Here is a 13,498-nt window from a genome sequence, read left to right as displayed (position 1 = left end):
GGACAACAGCAGATAATACCTTTCTCCCGAAAGACAAGTTTGATAGACCTAAGTCTAGCCTATAATGTCGGAAGAAGGTAGAGGGTGAAGACCATACTGCCGCTCTACAAACCTGTTCCACCGAGGCGTTTGCTCTTTCCGCCCAGGATGTGGCAATAGCACGCGTGGAGTGGGCCGTAACACCCTGTGGGGGAACTTGGCCAGAAGAGGAATAAGAAAGTGAATTAGCCGTATGCAACCACCGTGCAATAGTTGCCTTTGAGTCCTTTTTTCCCCTGTTTGTCCCCTGGAAGGTGACAAAAAGGGCTGATGACAGACGCCAAGATTTTGTGGCTTCTATGTATTGAAGCAGGCAGCGTCTGACATCAAGACAATAGAAGGTTTGCTCTCCCTGGGATTTTGGTTGAGGACAAAATGAGGCAAAATAATTTCCTGGTCCCTATGGAATTTTGAGTTGACCTTTGGTAGGAAGGCCGGGTCGGTTTTGATAACTACTTTGTCATCCTGGAAGGTAGTGTAAGGGGGGTTCACCGAGATAGCTTGCAGCTCGCAGGTACGTCGGGCTGAAGTTAAGGCAACCAGGAGGACAGTTTTTAAGGTTAGAGATTTTATCGAAATGGAATCGAGAGGCTCAAAGGGGGAAACAGTTAGAGCATTTAAAACTAAATTTAGATCCCAGGGAGCCACCTTAGGTAGTAATTTTGAGGGTCTAGATGTAAAGGAGGCTCGGATGAACCTATAGACCCCAGGGTGGTCAGCAAGTTTCTGATCAAACAGCGCACCCAGGGCGGAGACTTGCACCTTTAAGGTGCTAGTAGATAGCCCCCTTTCCAACCCTTTTTGGAGAAATTCTAGAATTTCTTTTACCGGGACTTCCTGGCTTGTCTCGGACAACTGTCGCCCCGAGAATTCCAGGAATTTTTGCCAAATTTTTTGGTATTTCTCTGAGGTGACCTTTTTCCTGCTAGCGAACAATGTGGTCACCAAAGGGTTTGAGAATCCTTTTGCTAATAGAAGTCCCCTCTCAAGTTCCAGGCAGTGAGATGTAGCCTGTGTACTTGGGGATGTTGAACTGGTCCCTGGTGTAGGAGATCCGAGGCATCCGGGAGGATCCACGGGTCCAAGATAGACATGCGTCTGAGCCACGTGAACCATGCCCTTTTCGGCCAAAAAGGAGCTATGAGGATCACTCGTGCCTTGTCTTCCCGAATTTTCTTGAGGACTGTCGGGTTTAATGGTATCGGGGGAAATGCGTACGCTAGATGGAAGTTACATCGGTGTAGAAACGGGGCCACTCCCTCCGGGTGTTCTCTTGGGTTCAGAGAATAGAACTTCTTCACCTTCCGATTTTCTTTTGTGGCGAACAAGTCTATTTCTGGAACGCCCCAGCTGGCACATATTTTCCCAAATATTCCCTGGTTCAGGGACCACTCCCCTTGATGTAATATGTGACGGCTTAAGAAGTCGGCTACTTGATTCTCTGACCCTTTTAAGTATGTTCCGGTTAGTGAAAGAAGGTTGTTTTCGGCCCATATAAAAAGTTGTTTGGCTTCTGCCATAAGGGATGGTGATCTTGTGCCCCCTTGGCGATTTATATAGGCTAACGTTGTGTTGTCGGACAACACCACCACATGTCTTCCTCGTATCCTTTCTCCTATATGAAGAAGTGCTTGTCTTACCGCCGACAATTCTTTTAGCTTTCGTCATTGGGGCCCTCCATCGACCCTATAGGACCTGATCCTCCAAGTGTGCTCCCCATCCCCATGGACTCGCATCGGTAGTAAGGACTACTGGATTCTGTACTGACCATGGCACTGCATTGCTTAAATTTTCTGTTCTTAGCCACCATTCTAGTGAGTCCTGAACCTTTGGAGATAGAAGAATTTTTCGATTCAGATTGTATGGATTCCTCACTTGTTCGGCTAGTATCTGCCATTGTAATTCTCGTGTGTGGCTTTGTGCCCACCGTGTTGCTGGAATTGTTGCCGTTAGAACTCCTAAGAGCGACATTGCATTCCGTAGAGAGATGGTCCGTTGTAGCTGGAACAATTGTACTTTCTGTTGAATAGATTGAATTTTCCTCTGTGGGAGGACACACTCCTGTTTGACTGAATCTAATAGGATTCTGAGGAATTCTTGAGTCTGTGTTGGGATAAGTCTTGATTTTTTCGGGTTTATCGTCCATCCTAATTTGGTCAGCACCACCAGTACTCTTGCGACCGTTTTCTTGCAATTTTCTTTGTTGTTTGCTATTACCAAAAAATCGTCCAAATAAGGTACCAGCATTATGTCTTCTTTCCTGATGAAAGACGCCACTTCGGAAATGATTTTTGTAAACACGCGGGGCGCTATAGCCACCCCAAAGGGAAGACAATGATACTGTAGATGGGTGGGGGATTTTGCAAGGTTTACCACTGATCTCAGGTATTGTTGGTGTTGGACAGCGATTGGCACATGGTAGTAAGCATCTGTAAGATCGATCACTGCCATGTAACAGTTCGGGTTGAGTACTTTTACTGCCGTTCTTAGGGTCTCCATTTTGAATTTCTCTATTTGAATATAATGGTTTAAAGCCTTTAGGTTAAATATCACTCTCAGCGAGCAGTCTGGTTTTGGCGTTAGAAACAAGGTGCTGTAGAACCCTTTCCCTATCTCTTGATGAGGTACCTTTACTAATACCTCCTTTTGTATGAGGAGATGAACTTCTCTTTCTAGTGTGGCCTGATTTTTTTCGGCCACTTGGGTCATTATTACACGATTTGGTGGGAGGCTGGAGAACTTGAGTCTTAGACCCTCTGACAATAAGTTGGTTATCCATTGAGAAGCCGGCAGTGCTGCCCAGTGGTGGACAAACCACCGGAGTCTTCCCCCCACCGGAATTTTGGTGTCATTGATGTTTGGGATCAGAGTGGGGGGAGGCTTGTTGAAAAGGAATCCCCTTTCCTTCCGATCTTTCCAGGGTCTGCCTCGACTAGACCTGTCATCTGATCGACCGCGGGTCCCTCTATATCCAGATCCACGAAAGGACGAACGAGAGGTCTCCCATCGGCGCCTAGGAAAGGAAGGAGGTGGAAACCGCTTCTTGTCCGATGCCTTCTCAAGGATCTCGTCTAGAGCCTTACCAAAAAGATATTGCCCTTTACAGGGTACCCCACAGAGTTTGACCTTCGATTGGAAGTCAGCCGTCCAATTTTTCAGCCACAATGCTCTATGACCCGAGTTGGATAAAGCACATGCACGTGCGGCACTTCTGACAGAATCAATTGAGGCATCTGCCAGGAATCTTGCGGTGCCCTGTAGAGAGGGCAATGCTTCCAGCAGTCTCTCTCTCGGGCACTTGTTTTTGATTTGGTCACTTAGCTCCTCTAACCACTTGACCATAGCACGTGCCGTGCAAGTGGCAGCAACCCCGGGTTTAAATGACCATGTCGCTGCTTCCCAAGCCGATTTTAGAAAGGCATCTGCTTTCTTATCGAGGGGGTCTTTTAGGGCTCCCATGTCCTCAAATGGCAATGCTACCCCTTTAGAGGTGCGAGCGATGGCAGCATCTAACTTAGGAGCCTTTTCCCACTTTTCACAGACCTCTTCATCAAAGGGGTTCTTGCGTTTTAAGGCTTGAGGGATGGACATCTTTTTATTGGGCTTTTTCCATTCTCTTTTAATTAAATTGACTATATTATCATGGAAGGGAAAAAAGTTACGCTTTTTCCCCTCCAAATTACTGAACATGGTGTCTTGAATTGACCGCGGCTCCTTAGGGGTCTCTACCCCCATAGTTGCTCTAACAAGTTTGAGCAGTTTCCCAACATCTTCTGACTGAAAATAAGGGTGGCCATTCTCCTCATCCGAGGAGTCTAAGTCTGAGGCATCAGAGGGGGTTAATACTCCCGGCTCATCCCCTGAATCTATGTCCGACCCCTGTTCACTTGTTAGGGGAGGGGGGGTTCCCTTTGCCTGATGTTTCAGCTGCTCCTTAACCGTAGATTTGACTTCCTCCCGTATAATTGTTTTAATATTCTGTAATAAGGAAGAAGATTCTTCTGCAACCGTTTTGTCAATACAGGCCTGGCAGATTTTCTTGCTGCATAGCCTAGGGAGTGTTTCCTTACATAGTGGACAGACCCTATTTTTCTGTTTGGAGGTGGCCTTCCTTCCCTAAAAGACACAGTGTACAGGGTATCAGTATGTGTGGTTTGCCTTACAAAGGCACTCACCCCTCCAGGACCCCGGATACCGCGGTAGCTTGTGCCTCCTCAGACATTCTAGGCGCAGGCATCATCAGTGTCTCTGGATCCATCGCTGGTTCAGTCATCTTAGCAGGCAGATTGCGTGCTGTAACGGACCAGCGATACCTTTGGTTGCTGTATTATATAGGAGCGGTGTGCGCGCCTCTGGAGCAACTTCTGCCCGCAAGTGTCCAGCACACCGGCTCCCTCGGCGTGTGACGTCACTTCCGTGCGACCGGAAGTCGTCATCCTTCACTTCGGCGCCAGTGAAGGACACGCCCCTTATCCCCGGACCAGCCTCCTGCACAGAGCGGTCGCCGGGGAGTCCAGCGAGGGGGAAAGAAGGCGCGGACACAGCAGCCTCTTCACCAGGACAGCACCGCACGCAATGCCGCCGAGTATGGCTGGCCCCCCCAGCGGACCTCGGCCTCCGGACCGAAATCATCAGAGGGGGATCCCTACGGAGGTAGGAGCTCTGCGACAGGCGTCCACCTGCAGGAACAGGAAACCAAAACTGAGGAGAGAGGGGCCGCCCCATTCTTTTATTTCTGCTGCAGGTTTCCTGTTCCTGAGGGCGGATGCCATCTCTCACGTGCGGTGCTGTCATGGTGAAGGGAAAAAATAGATTTCTGAATGTGAATAAAATCACATGCCCTTAAGCTATTGACCAGAGCCAGAAAAGTGCTCCAGCTTACTCAATAAACCCTCAGCACATGTCTTAAGCATGAACAGAGAGTTGAGAAGCACTGGTAGCCTCCTGCATGTCCAACTGCGATAGTGCATGGGGCCCATTGTAATATGACAGGTGAAACTCCAAGAAAGGAGTTCTTCTCCCTTGCATGGAGGTAGGTCACCATCACATCTGATACCTGCTAATGGTGCACGTGACCCGGTGGTAGGCAAGACATCAGTGACTCCATTTACTGATGCAGAAGTGAGTGGGGCCATAATACCCATTATTACGCTGTTCCTTTTTATCAAAGCATTCATTCACTGATTCCACCTCCTCAGTTATTTCATGTGACCGCACGTGGACTTCTCCAGTAATTACACGACTATGGTCTATGAAGTGAGTCACAATCACCAGAACTGCCTGTATGATGAAACTCAGAATTTACCACACACTTCCGCATACATGCCCAAATTAATCCTCTGTCTCAATACAGACCTGAAAGATCCTGTATGTCCTATATAAGAGCAATATAAATGAGCAGTAGAGATTTATTCAGAAATTTGCACCATTTTCTGCTTCTGAGTCTTACAGAGACACACACAGCCATCCGAAAGCTCACAGCAGACCCAGATGCTGCATCCATCAAGAAATTTATGACATATCCTGTCTGTCATAAAGCAAGTACAATTCAGCGAGTTCTCCGTCAATTGGGGTGCACACAGAAAAAAAATAAACTCAATACAATAGACATCCTTATTTCCTATACAACAGAAGCGTCCCAGATGGGACAAACTATTTAAATCCCGGCCATTCAACTGAATGGCCAACCATGTAATACTTAAATGTAGAGAACTGCCAGAGTAGGAGACTCCAGAGATTTTCCCTTTAAACACTAAGCATACCTTCTCCAACATGCACCTTTGTGAGCCTGAAAAAGAACAAGGGCGCAGTTCTGTTTCCAACTGATATCCCAATCAGGTTTCAGCTGGTACAAGACCCTAGTGGGCTCCAGCAAGTCATGCCTAAAGACTGAAGGCTGACAACTAAACCCCCTCCATCCCTGAGCCATTTACCTTCTACAAAGTTGCAATGTCCATTCTGCGCTCGAACTAATACTGCGCAGGGTCAGACACCCGAGGTCAGAAGCAACCTGATTGATTTACCCATTAGGACAGAACATCTATTTTTTGCTGTAAAATATGATAAAGGGGGATCAGTTCCTTTGAACAAACCAAAAAATAACTTCTGGAAAACACATGACAACCCAAAAGATGAAGATTCTGAACTTCCAGTCAAAATAAACAAGGTCTTAATAAAAGAGCCACACGTTTTAGAAACTGAACAGTTTGTTTTTTTATTGATGAAGTTACTCCTGCATTTTCTCAATGCTTTCTTCCTTGTATTTGCCCTTCTCTTTGCCAACCTGTCGAGACTTGGCCTTTCGTTCCAAGATCTTCTTGCGATCTTTGTCGAGCTTTAGTCTGGTGATCACCACCTGAGAAGAAGAGTAGAAAAATGTATTTAGTGAAAATTGTCATAGTCAAACAGATGACTGAAAGACGTTTGTAGCTAGCGAAAAGAGCAGCCAAAGTTTAATAATCATAAGATATTGGCAATTATCATTTGGGTTTTCTCATCATGGTGAGCTATGCAGGTAATACTAAATGGATTGTAAAGAGGTTACTCAATAGTGGAACACGTCAGAATTACATCTTTGAAGCCACATATATGTCTACATAACCACTGCTGGTTTACTAGAGCTTTATTATCACCTAACCCTGTAACAAAAAACAAAGCAAAACAGTATTTTCTCCCTTACACTGCATAATAGCAAAAATCGAAGAGGAATGGAAACAAGTGTCTTAACCCCTTAATGACTGCCGATACTCCTTTCAACGGTGGTCATTAATGAGCCTTATTCCTCAGCGCCACTTTTTAACAATGCTGAGGAAAAGAATAGCGCCACCTGGTGACCGTATTTCCCACAGGTGTCAGCTTTACATGACAGCTGACACCCTGCAGTTTCAGCCCCAGCCGCTTTTTGAAGCCGATTAACCTGTTAAATACTGATGTCAAACACGACAGCCATCGGACCCCCGCGATGAGAATTGAGGGTGCCAATGGTACCTGAAGTCATGTGATGACCCCAGGGTACAGTGGCCTGCGAGATTCAGCTATAAGCAGGCAGTGTCAGTCACTCACTAAGTAAAATGAAATATGGAAAAAAGCAAACCAAAAAGACGTGCACATGAATCACTAAAAGCATATTATTTATTCCGTATGGCGAACACCAAAAAAAAAAATTCCAAAAGTGTTGCTAAATGTGGTATAACGGAATGTGATTCAACCTTCTACTGAAAGCAATCAAAAAATGTAATGTACCCCATAATGTTACCAGTAAAAACCTTTAGTTTATCTTGCACAATTCCAGCCCCAACAGAGGTATTTCCTCTGTCACTGGAATTATAGGGGGTTCCCACTTTACTGGTAGAACAAAGTCTCTGGAAGAGACATGGCTCCCACCCCCTTAAATAAAATCCAGTGAATTCTGCACTCCAAAATCCAAATACCCCTTCCTTCTGGGCCATCCTGTGCCTAAACTACAGTAAGCGGCCACATGTTTGGCATTATTGTAATAGACAGAAGGCGTATCGCCAGGTGCACAAGCTGAGCACAATGTATGGGGGTGCTATAATAAATGGGGGCACAATGTATGGGTACTAGACTGGCAGATTTGCAAATTTCAAGAAAAAAGCCTGATGTGGATGCTACAAAATAGTCACTGCGGCCGTAGATGAATTCATTGAGAGGTGCAATTTCCGCAGTGGGACCACTTTTTTTCTGCCGTTTTGGCACCTTTGGGTGTCTCCTGCAAACTATTCTAGCAAAATCTGTGCTCCAAAAGCCAAATAAGACACCTTCCTTAGACATCAGCAAGTTCGGGAGAAGTTGTGCAATAAATTGTGGGGGTCTAGATTCACCTATTAACCCTTGTGTACCTGACAAATTTGCAGCAAATATAAAAATTACATTTGTGCCACTACAATGTCAGATTTTCACGTGTCAATGTTATAAAATCCTGCGAGGCACATATGGTTCAAAATAGTCACTACACCCCTACATGAATTCCTTAGGAAGTGAAGTTTCCACTATGGGGTCACCTGGGGAGGATGTGGTGTGGTGGTTCCGCTGATCTGGCTCCTCAGCGGCTCAGCTAACGGACCTATTCAAACAATCTCTGTTCTAAAAGCCAAGCAGCGCTCCTTCCCATCCGATCCCTGCCTTGTGGGCAAACAGTGTACAACCGCTTTTGGGGTACTGCCACATTTGGAAGAAACTTCATTAAAAAAAATTGTGGGGTCCAATTTATCCCATCACCCAAAGTGTAAATTATAAATTTGGTGTTAAAAGAGGATTTTAATGGGATTTTTTTATTTTGCTCTCATCTAAATATTATAAAGTTTTGTGAATCACTCGTAGGCTAAAAATGCTTAGTACACCTCCAGGTAAATTGCTTTAGAGATCTAGTTTCCAAAATGGGGTCACGTGTGTGTTTCTGCCGTTTTCGCATGACATGGGCTCTCTAAATGCAACATGGCATTCACAATCTATTCCACACATATAGAGCTCTTCCTGTCCTAGCCCTGCATTGTGCCCAAAGAGACGTTTTTGACCACATATGGGGTATCATTGCATTCGGGAGAAATTGCGTTAAATTGTGGGGTCAGTGATCTACTATTGTCCATTCTGATAATTACAAATTTGGGGCTAAAAACATTTTGAGAAAAAAAAAAAAATTCAATATGAGTTATGAAATTCTGTGTAATACAGATAGGTTCAAAAAGCTCACTATACCCCTGGATAAAATCCTTGAGGGGTGTATTTTCCAAAATAGGGTGACTTTTGGGGAAGGGGGTTCCACTATTTAGGCAAATCAGTGGCTCTCCAAACGCCACATGACACCAGCAGACCATTCCATCAGTCTGCGTTCCAAAACGTCACTCCTTACTTTGAGCCTTTCCGTGGGCCCAAACAGAAGTTTTCCTACACATATGGGGTGTGTGTGTACTTAGGAAATTGCACAACTAATTTTAGGGTTCAATTTCTCTTGTGGAAAAAAAAAATAAAAAATGGCAATAAATTAAAATTTTTGTGAACAATGTTAAATGTTCGTTTTTTTTCTTCCATAATCCCTTTTGATACTGTGAAGCACCTGAAGGGTTAATAAACTTCTTGAATGTGATTTTGAGGACTTTAAGGTGTTCAGTTTTTAGAATGGTGTCATTTCTGATTATTTTCTGTCATATATAACTTCCTAACAAAAATGAAATGTCTAAAAAATGCTGCAGATGTAAAGTAGACGTGGTAAATATTTGATAATTGTGTGACATATCTCAGATTTAAGGGCATAAGAATTAAAAGTTTGAAAATGGCCAAATTTACTAAATTTTTGTTACAAATTTCTGATATTTTCACAGATAAGCGCAAGTCATGTCGAAATTTCTTACCACTATTGTGAAGTACAATAGGTCAGTCATCAAAAAACATTCTCAGGATCAGTGTGATAAGTTGAAGTGTTCCAGAGTTATAACCTTATAAAGTGACTCTGGTCAGATTTTAAAAATTTGGCGTGGTCAAGGTCAAAATTCGCTCAGTCACTAAGGAGTTAATTGTATTTTAATTTGGAGTTTCTCATTTAACAGGAAACAGCAGAATTTATTACTACAGTATCAATGTAAAAAATAAACACGGGTAGAACAGTGCAGAGGAGCGATGGAAGGAAACACAGGTGCGAGACTTCTGTCCGCGCACCTTACGTCTCAGGGACACGGTGCTGATGTGGCCGAAGTAAAGATAGGATAATGAAGTGAGGAGGCAACGCTCTGTCTACAGCGTATGCCCAGAGTCTAGAACAACTCATTTCCATAAAGCAACTAAAGATGATTTTTTCACAACAAGGCATCATCTATGAGGCATACAGGTTTCAGTCTATAACCTGTGTGCTGATATTAATTGGTCAATAGTGGTGAGATTCTGCATTTAATCTATCTAAATTTACATTAGTTGGCAATTCTCGGTATACTACACTTTCAAAGTGGGAAAGTGGGCCAAAATCAATGCACTCATTCTACGGGCCTTCTTACAGCAAGAGTTGTGGCAGGAAGGAGGCTGTGCAGGCTGGTAACAATGGGACATCATTTATTGTACCAAACGGCTGCACGACCAGCTCCACCCTCACCTACTGTATCCTCACCCATCCCTTGTAGATTGTGACCCATTGCAGGTCCTCTCTCCTCCTGTACCAGTTGTGAATTGTATTGTTCAAGATTACTGTACTTGTTTTTATTATGTATACCCCTCCTCACATGTAAAGTGCCATGGAATAAATGGCGCTATAATAATAAATAATAATAATAATTGTACCAATACAGTGCCATGATATTCCACAGCACTTTATAGACATGATCACTGTCCCCAAACAAAGCTCCCCATCAGTATATCTTTGGAATGAGGGAGGAAACTGGAGACAACCCATACAAACACAGGGAAACATACAACTGCTTGCAGATTCTGTCCTTGGTGGGATAAGAACCCCAAGGAAACAGTTGCACCATGCCAAAGAGCCACAGTATAATGGTGGACATCATCCACATGAAGACCAGGTCTCCATGGGTGGTGGGCAAGGGCTTCTGGGGACTGCTCATAATAAACAAGATTGTCAATGCTTTGCTTTAAATCCACCATTTCACATGCGCCAGCCCCCTCGGGTCCTGCAGGACGCCCAATATACTGCTGTAGGGCAAGGCCAGACAGCGCAGATTGCATTGCTCACAATCATAACAGTCGATGTGATCAAGAAGTGTCCAGCTGACTGCAGTTTTCGCACAAACCAACCTGCTTAGGCAGTGTAGGTTATCTGAATGTTGGTCACACGGGTCACTACCAGGAGTGTTTCACCTTAAAATTGACTTATTAAAATTGTGTCAAGCAGCATGGTTGTACATGCAGTCAACTGCACAGTTTTTATCCTGCATCACCACTGCAGTCTCTGGCCTTACCTTTAGAGCGACCATCGGCTTCGTAATAAAAAAAAACAAAAAACATACGGTAAATAAAAAAAAAGTCACAATAAAAGCACTATGCATAGTTAACTTCTAGTGCCTTTGTTTCATCTTTCTGCTGCAGTACTCTCTATTTCTATAAAATAGCTACACACTTACTCCATCCAAAAAGCAGTGCAGGGTTTCACACTGCAGAAAAAAGTTGGAGAAGCAGGAAGTAAACAGGAAAGATTTCTGCAACAAAAATCTAAAGATATTTTAACTATGAATTGTGACATTTCATGATCATTACACATTAAGGTGGCTGCATGTGAAGGAAAAAAAAAGAGGGGGGGAGGGTGAAATTCTTGAAAACAAAACCAACATCACTTGCCCCTTGAAGCTCTGGTCACTCCGGCATCAGTTCTCTGCAGGGACCTATCCCTGGGCCCAGAAAGTAGACAAGTAATACAAGATCTGCAGAGGCTTCAACGGTCGTGTAATGCTCATTCTATTTTCCAGCATTACCTGGCTGTGTTGCTTTCTAACACATTTTCAGTATTACCAAACCTTTAGGTTTTCACAATCACAACACTTTCTGTAAACCTGACCAATGCACGCACCTTGCTGGGGTGAATACCAACATGAACAGTGGTGCCGTTGGCCTTCTCACGTTGCACATGTTCAATGTAGATCACATATTTCTTTCTGAACACCTGGACAACTTTACCAATTTGCTGGCCTTTGTAGTGTCCACAGACCACCTACAAAAATGTAAAAGCGTTAGCAAGAAGTTCACATGCATTAAACAAGCACAGGACGAAAGAAACATGGCTGCTTGTTTCATCTGTTCATGAGGTGTAAAATCACAGGATAGTCACCGCTCCAAATCAGATGATTTAATCTACCTCCCCACAACAAGCCCATCATACACGGATATAGATGGGAACGTCTCGGGAGAGGGGACAGGGACCACGTTTACTGGTTTAGATCATTGTGTAAATACAACTTAAAAGAAAACAGTTTTAAGACCGATACAGAGGTCAGGTAATGTGCAGAGCATATAACCCTGCAGTATCACAGACTAGCTGGGGGCACTCGTGTATGACACGCTTTGCCATACTTCAATAATAGCTGGGAAGGTTTCCCAGCCTGGACGACCACTTAAAAACAGCATAGTGGATGGGATTTTTAGAAATCCCATGTCCACAGCCGCCCGATGAGACTGACATGCTGCACATCTTTGCAGACCGCTGCATTATTGATTTCTCTTACGGAGGAGAATGTATTGGTTGCGGTAAATCTGCACGGTTCAGTGAGCACACGCGGATTCGCCTGCATTCAATAGAAGCGCTTTGGACACAGCGAACATACGTTCAAAGCTCTGTTTGTTGCAGATCGTGGGCACACTGCCTTATGGTCCTGGTTGTGCAGCTACTGGGAGGCTCTGAGCAGCTCTAGCAGGACATACTTGTAGCAATCTGCCAGATGTGAGAAGGAGGAGGATACATCTGTAAGTTTAGGTCAATCAGGACAAATCACCTAAAGGAAAACTAACAGAATCCACCACCCTTGTGCTGTCTTTAATGGCATTCCTACAATTCAGCCCAGCATTTCTAAAACACCCTTTTTTAATGGTTCCTCTCCATATGCTAATCGGTGCCTCCAGTCCACAAAACCCGCTGTCTCTTCAGATTGTTCGACATGGCTGACGTCATCCACACAGTCCATTACAACTGTGCAGGTGTCAGTTAGAGGATCAGATGACCTCAGCCACCTCAATCAAGGCAGGCGAAGGTGATTACGGGAACAGATCGTTCCAAGCATTATAAAGAGTCGCCCATTAGACCGCTCAGCACAGATCTGCATATAGAGAAGGACAATTAGAAAAGGCATGTTCTTAGTTATGCAGGGGAGCTGTCATTCTATGAAGGGGTACATGAGTGTTATTAAAGACCGTACAAGGGTGGAAGACAGCAAACAAGCAAAGCAGGAGAAAGGTGCATGATGCTTCATTATACAGTGATTAAAGGGTTGTCACTGTTCAGTGATTTGCCCCATAGCGTAAAAGTGTATAAAATGGACAGTGATGTCCTTCTCCGAGTTCAGTACTATCCGATACAGGCAGCACGAGTCACTGAGCTTAGTTATTGCCTGATGTGCAGGGTAGACCATTCCTGTGATGGCTTCAATGGTCTCATCTACAGGCCCCCCACCAATAATGAGACTGCACCAATGGCCTCACCTACAGGTCCCCAACATTCCTGTGATTGTATCAATGGCCTCACCTACAGGCCCCCCACCATTCCTGTGATTGTATCAATGACCTCACGTACAGGCCCCCCACCAATAATGAGACTGCACCAATGGCCTCACCTACAGGCCCCCCACCAATAATGAGACTGCACCAATTGCCCCACTACAGGCCCCCCAACATTCCTGTGATTGTATCAATGGCCTCACCTACAGGCCCCCCACCATTCCTGTGATTGTATCAATGACCTCACGTACAGGCCCCCCACCAATAATGAGACTGCACCAATGGCCTCACCTACAGG

The 13,498-nt window shown here is 44.6% G+C and overlaps 1 long non-coding RNA gene across 1 annotated transcript; it reads right to left on the bottom strand.

Moving 5' to 3' along the window:
* Window positions 1-6,227: 6,227 nt before the first annotated feature.
* LOC143773797 (uncharacterized) lies at window positions 6,228-12,247 on the bottom strand. The gene is made up of 2 exons (XR_013215368.1): window positions 11,564-12,247; window positions 6,228-6,394 (listed from the first exon to the last, which is right to left on the bottom strand). It is a non-coding gene; the product is annotated as an uncharacterized LOC143773797 (long non-coding RNA).
* Window positions 12,248-13,498: the final 1,251 nt, after the last annotated feature.

The sequence above is a fragment of the Ranitomeya variabilis genome, chromosome 5, assembly GCF_051348905.1.
Source record: "Ranitomeya variabilis isolate aRanVar5 chromosome 5, aRanVar5.hap1, whole genome shotgun sequence".
Lineage (NCBI taxonomy): Eukaryota > Metazoa > Chordata > Amphibia > Anura > Dendrobatidae > Ranitomeya > Ranitomeya variabilis.
The sequence above is the reverse complement of the archived record's forward strand: the minus strand, read 5'-3'. Positions and strand labels throughout refer to the sequence as shown.